Genomic DNA, 7,235 nt, shown 5'->3' on the forward strand with positions numbered 1-7,235 from the left:
ACAGATCACCCTAACTGAAAGCAATATTGCTTTTGAATTGCAATTGAAAGCAACCACTTAATCCTTGGTTATAAACTGCCTTAAGTTCATTTTGAAAATTGCTAAAACATGTGGCAGTTTTGTCTCTCCAGCCAAACTTTAGGCATCCAAGGGCAGGAACCAATGTGTTTGCATGTTCTGCATTCCATATAGTTCCAGACACCATAGCAGGATACACAGTGCTGCTCAGTAAATGTCTATTGATTGAATAATAGAAGAAAATGACTTGCAGGGAAGTGAAAGGTACAAAAAAGTGAACTGAAAGTTGACTTACAGCCTCTCAGGAAGGGCATAGAAGCAGAGAATCTGATAGGTTGTTACTTTTCCTCTGAATAGATCCAAAAGGATGTGGGGATTGGGCATGGGAGGAATTGGATGGAATTGGGGTGGAGCAGGTTATAACAGATAAAGACTCAGGTGTACCTAAGCCTAAAACTTTAGAGTTTCATGGAATTCAATCTAATCTGATTAAACTGTCATAGAAATGTAGAGTGACCGAGTTTGAAGGGACTCAGGGTCACTCCAAAAGACATTGGCTCATGCATGATTCACCTTTTCAACATCCTCACCAGGTGGGCATCAAACCTCTGCTCAGACACCTAGTACTGGGGACTTTACTAGCTGTAGAGACAATATATTCAATGGAATGGAATTCCAGTTTGGCTCAGTTCAACAATTTAAAAAATTTGAGAACCTAATATATACTAGCACTGTGGTAGGTACTCCTGCTGGTAAGGAACAGATGACCCATGGCTCTGCATTTCTGTGGATCCTATGGAGTTGTCGGGCATTCTTTACAACCTTTTGTAAGAAACATCTCTATTTTTTCTATCTTCTCTTGTCCTTTCCTCTATGGTTAATTCTTTCCCACAACTTTCTTTTCCAACTTCCCCCTCCCCCATACCTTTTATATCTTCAACATGATTTAGGCTTTCTAGGAGCTTTCAAATCCTGGGGTAGCTTCCTGGAAATACTGAGGACAAAGAGAATGACTACTGTCTATGCTAACAACATTTTTAAAAACTAAAAGAAACCTTAAAGATTATGTATCCAACTCTGTCATGTAAAAGAAGTCAGTAAGGGCCAGAGTGGAAAAATGCTTCATCCCTGATCAAATAGATAGTGAGGTGAGCGAGATTAGCAGTCAATCATTTCACAGAGTAGATCCCAGGGGGAATATTCCCAGTGACCAACACTTAAGTATGTAAAATGAAAGGACAGTAAGAATTTGAGCTGGCATTTACATATATTTGCATACACCCACACCAACTCCCTGCAATCTCTTCTCAGTTATTTCTCAAGTGAAAATGTATCATTGCTTCCCTTGTTTGTCATTTTTAACTTTTCATTTCTCTATTCCTCTTCACCCACTCATAGTCTTTGGCCTGGATCCCCTGCAGCATGCAAGGAAAAAAATGTATTCACAGATCATTAAAATAAAACTTCAGGCACCTGTGTTTCTCTGACCATCTGGTTCCTTCTAGAACAGCCACTTCCCAAAGATGGGGATCTTGGCCTCAATTACCCATCCAGTGCCCAGAAAAGGGGGATGCTTGGCAAGAAAGGCCCAGTTTGGAAAGGCTGATGGTTATAGACAGAGCCACCCAGAGATGATTGGGATACATAGTCTGACAGGGATTTTAACCCAAGACTATATATTCCTTGAGAATAGGGACTTTCTTACTTATCACCCTATCTCCAGAATTTAAGTAAGGGTATAAAAGCCAAATATCAGTTATCTACTGAATGAATCACCTACATAGAATATAGTAATGTTTTTGGAGACTTTATAGCCACCCTCTTACTTGACCCCCACTACAGGTTTCTAAAGTGAGCATCTATTGGGAAAATGCTATATGAAGTCCCAAGTGCTATACCAATGTGACATTATTTTTGGCACTGTTAATGGATTAATCAGTTTTTAGAACACATATTTCCAGTCCTAGATTAGGTTCCTGGGATTCAGAGTTACAAAATTTATCCTCAAGAACTTATTAGAGAAGAGGGACACATAAATAAACTCTCAACAAAGACATCTGAATGCAGCATGGAGGAATCCAATTTGAGTCAGTTTAGAAAAAAGAGGAGAATTTATCATAAGGTTATAGAGGTATCTCATGGCTTTGGTGGTGATTTACAAATAGCTCCGGTTCTCTGAGAGCATTCCTTTCAAGAGGTGGGCCTTCATTCCCCTCCCCTGGACCATGGGCTGGATGTGTGACACACTCCCAACAAATGGACTGCAAAGGAATGGTGTGTGACCCCTGAGGCTTATTGTCCCAGTTCTGTAGGTGAGAAGCTGAGGTCAAGGGGTCAGAAGTCTTGTTTCCTTCTGAGGGCTGTGAGGGAAAAGCTGTTCCATGCCTCTTGCCTAGCTTCTCATGGTTCGCTGGCATTCTTTTGGTGTTCACCCTGGTCTGTCTTCATCTTGACACAGTGTTTTCCTTTATGGATATCTGTTCTGTGCCCAAAGTCCCCATTTTATAAGGACACCAGTCACATTGGATGAAGGCCCAGCCTAATGACCTCATTTTAATGTAATTACCTCTATAAAGACCTTCTTTCCAACTAGGGGCACTTTCTGGAGTCCTGGGGGTTAGGACTTCAATATGTGAATTTTGGGAGGACACAATTCAACCCATAGCAATATCATAAAAGACCTATGGCTTCCTCCCTGCTCCCTCTCTTGGATCACTTACTCTGGCGGAATCCAGCTGCCATGTTTCGGGAATACCCAAGAGGACCTATGGTAAGGCTCACAAGGCAGGAGACTGAGGCCTCTGGCTAACAGCCATGTGAATGAGCCACCTTGAAAGCACATCTTCAAGCCCCAGTGGAGCCTTGAGATGACTATGGCCCTCTCTGACATCTTTCCCCTTCCCTCCCCCTTTATTGAGGTATAATCAACAATTAAAAATTGTACACGTTTAAGGTGTACAACTTAATAATTTGATATACTGGTACATTGTGAGATCATCATCACAAGCTAATTAACATAATCATCACCTCACATAGTCACCATCTTTTTTGTGGGTGTGGTGAGAACATTTTAGGATTTACCCTCTTAGCAAATTTCAAGGATACAAGACAGTATTAACTATAGTCACCACACTATACATTAGATCTCCAGAACTTACTCATCTTGCTTAACTGAAACTTTGTGCTCCTTGACCAACATCTCCCATTTTCCCTTCTTCCCAGCCCTTGGTAACCACCATTCCACTCTGCTTCTATAAGTCTGACTATTTTAGATTACACATGTAAGTGAAATCATGTAGTATAGTATTTGTCTTTCTATGTCTGCCTTATTTCACGTATTTAACACAATGTCCTCCCAGTTCATCCATGTTGTTGCAAATGGCAGGATTTCCCTGTTTTGAAAGGGCTGAATAATATTCCACTGTGTGTGTGTGTGTGTGTGTACATCTATCTGTATCTATCTATCTATCTATCTATCATCTATCTATCTATCATCTATCTGTCTATCTATATCACATTTTCTTTATTAATTCATCTGATGATGACATTCAGGTTGTTTCCATATTTTGGCTGTTGAGAATAATGCTGCAGTGAACATGGAAGTACAGATATCTCTTTGAGATCCTGATTTCACTTCCTTTGGATAAATAGCCAGAAGTGGGATTTCTGACTCAGAATGTAGTTCTATTTTTAATTTTTTTTTAGGAAACTCCATACTGTTTTCCACAGTGGCTGAACCCATTTACATTCCCACCAGCAGTGCACCAGGGTTCCGGCTGACATCTTATCTACAGTCTCATGAAAGACACTGAGCAGAATCATTCGGCTCAGCTGCTCCTGAATTCCTGGCCTGCAGAAATAGTGAGATAATGAATGTTTGTTGTTTTAAGCTGCTAACTTTTGGGGTAATTTGTTATGCAGCAATAATGAACTAACGCAGACCCCACAGGAAGGGAGAAGGCAGAAACCGGAGTCTAGAAAGTAGACAGAACTTTCTGCCCCTGGCTACCCCTGCCTACTGGCTTTCTCCAGTATTTCATCCATAGAGAGAAGCATGGTAACCCCACAGCTCCTGAGTTTACATGTTTCAGTTCCAGTAACACAGAAATCCTAATTCCAAATTTCTAGTGAGTGTGGAGTTTAATCTGTGTCCGCTGTGGCAGGGGATAGGTTTGGGGGAAATTCAAGTTTTGTGGGGCTTGAAGATTCTATCATTGTGGGGAGGCTCATTAAGGAAAAGAACACTAGTTTACACACAAAAAATGATTATGTGAAGTGAATGAGAAAATAAATCACATGAAATTAAAAATGTTCTAAAGCTGACAAATACCAAAACGTTATAAAATTTAAAAATTGCATGATATTTGGGGTGCCTGGGTGGCTCAGTTTGTTAAGGGTCGGCCTTCGGCTCAGGTCATGATCCCAGGGTCCCAGGATGGAGTCCTGAGTCGGGCTCCCTTCTCAGCAGGGAGCTTGCTTCTCCCTCTCCCTCCCCCTGCCACTCCTGCTTATGCACTCACTCTCTCTCTCTCTGTCAAATAAATAAATAAAATCTTTAAAAAAATTGCATGATATTTGTATTAGGTAACTCTGATGGCTGGAAGAGGTTTCCATAGGCTATGTTCTGGCTCTGTACATGTCCAAGCCACATGCATCTGGGTGCTGTAGGCCACACAAATACAGTGATCTGAATTCTGGTTTTGTGTTTTCATGCATGATGCTGGGTGAGTTGGTCCAGTGGGTGATGGCAGTGCCCTAGAAGTCATTCTCCACTGGGATGACTACCCATACTTAACTATAGATGAAACTATTTATAAGTCGTATAGATAGATGCAGTAAACCCAAGTATATTCTCATCTCAACTACCCCTTAGCTGGATCTCACATTGCCTACAGTCCCTTTAAAGCTGTGAGAGGGAAAGCGTGATGGGGGGAACCAAGGTGGAAAGATACAGTGATTTTAGCCAATTGTGTCTAAAATTACTTGTAAAATATTACAAAAAGCATCTATGGCCTTCCCAGAGCCTTGGAAGAGTCCAGGCAAGTAAGGCGCCTTGGAGCCTTGGTTTGTCACCTTCATGGAAAAATTGCTTCTGGGCAGGGTCTTGGAGAACAAAAAGACAGCTGGAGACTTAACCTGAACCTGGTGGATGAGGTGGGTGTTCCCTGAGAAAACAAACAAAAACATTCTATAATGATAAATAATAGAGTATACGCTGAGGAGGGATTTGGGTAGGCTGAGAGAGCACGGAAGTGGAGGTGGGGGGTTTACTCAAGTTCGCAGAGTAGACCTCAGGGAAGGCTTGAGTGGAGAATGACATCTGGGGTGAATGACAAAGGTTGAGTGGGAGCGGGGCGGAGAATGTTCTGGGCAGGTGGGTGGCATATGTAAACGGGGGAGGTGTGAGGGACTATGGCTGATGGCAAATGCTTTAGTGATGCTGAGTAAAGGGTACGAGGATGGGCTTGCCAAGAAGCTGAAATCAACCCGGGCCAGATCATGAGGGGATTTGCCTGCTAGGCTATGCTCTTCAGACTATATCTTGAAGGGCATGGGGCCTCAGGGAATGGAGCAGAGAATTCAGATGATCAGATTTGCACTAGTATACCAGCCTGGCACTTTTAGTTAGTATGGATGACTTAATGGTGTTAAGAAAAATGTTTACAATTTACTGAGCTAGTAAGCTTTTATTGGGTGAAGCTCGAATTGGGCATCATCTACTCTAGCAGATAGAAAGGAGCCTTGGAGAGCTGTACAAGGTGAGAGATGTTCATAGACCAAAAGGAATGAATGATGAATGATGATTTGGTTGACCTTGGCCTTCCTTTTCCGGCAGAGCTGAGCATAGAAACTTAACCAAATTTTGGTTTCCTGACATGGGCTTAGCATGAGCAACTCCATCTTGGGCCGCATATGGTTATTTTAGCAGTGGAAACAGGTACTCCTTCCCATCTCATATATAGACATGTAGGGGGGAAAAATTGCAAAATAATTCAAAAGGTATGACTGAGCTCAAATGTCAGGAAAGGGAATCTGGAAGAGCCAGAACTGAAGAGTCTCCTAAAAGCCAGAAAAGTGAGTGGACCTTCAACAGTGGTTCCAAGGGGAAGGAGACTGGATCAGGTCTTCACAGTGGAGGCCTGGGGCTACAAGGGCCACCCTGGGGGGTGGGTCTGGACTACAGGCTGGGCAGATAGAGCACTGGAACCAACCTCAGGAGCTGTAAATCTGGTTGTTGCCCAGGCCTCTGTGGAGAAAGGGTTAGGACATTGGAAACGGCAGGTAAGAGGTCATTCCTTCCTGAGCTTCAGACATGGAGGCCTCTTGGACCCCCCGTGCCCCCCAGGCTCTGGGCCGTGTTTGCCACCTACAGCAAGTTCATATACATATGTGTGTACATCCTACTATGTGCCAGGTCTCATGCACTAGACACCTAAAGTGTTTTATTTATTCATTTTTGTTTGTTTGTTTTAAAGCTGCTGAGTGATTATCTGGGAACATTTCCAGTGAGAAAAAATTTGGAAAATTTTGGAATTTCTTCCCCTTACCTGGCTGTGGCCTCAGCATTTTTCTGTCTTTTTCCATCCAAGCCCCTGCAGGGTCTTTGTTTGAGGCAGGATGAGTTGATTTCAGGATGCACATCTGGGCGGAAGAAGGAATGGGGAGGATCCCACCCATAAAGGGAGACTATAAATCTTTATCAAGGGTCCCAATCCTAGGCCTGGTGCCTTGACTAGGAATTTGTCCCCCAGGGCTTGGGAACGTATGAATCGGAAGTGAAGTGGTCAGTGTAACTGAGCATCTTATCTGTCTACCAGGAAGCAGATCTGGATGAAAGGTTAGCAGATAGATAATGACACACAAGGCAGGGGCCACAGGGCCTCATGGTTCTGAAGTCCCGAGTTAACCAAGTGGTGAGCAAATTGGGCTGCAGGGAAAGGAGCAGGGTGTGTAAGGCCTTCCGGGACGCACCGACTCTGGGATGATAAGTCTACCTATAGGGTGGGGTTAGGCTAATTTACAGCCTGAAGATTTATGACTTTCTTCCTGACAAGGGAGTGCAATGTCTGAGGTCCAAGTCTAGGAAAAGGGCCTTCCCTGAGGCAGCTGCCAGGCAAGACAAGGCTGATTTTCCTCAGGATCCTTTTTTTTTTTTTTTAAAGATTTTATTTATTTATTTGACAGAGAGAGACACAGTGAGAGAGGGAACACAAGCA

Source organism: Mirounga leonina, unplaced genomic scaffold (genome assembly GCF_011800145.1).
Source record: "Mirounga leonina isolate KUSES-001 unplaced genomic scaffold, KU_Mleo_1.0 Mir_166, whole genome shotgun sequence".
NCBI classification, from domain to species: domain Eukaryota; kingdom Metazoa; phylum Chordata; class Mammalia; order Carnivora; family Phocidae; genus Mirounga; species Mirounga leonina.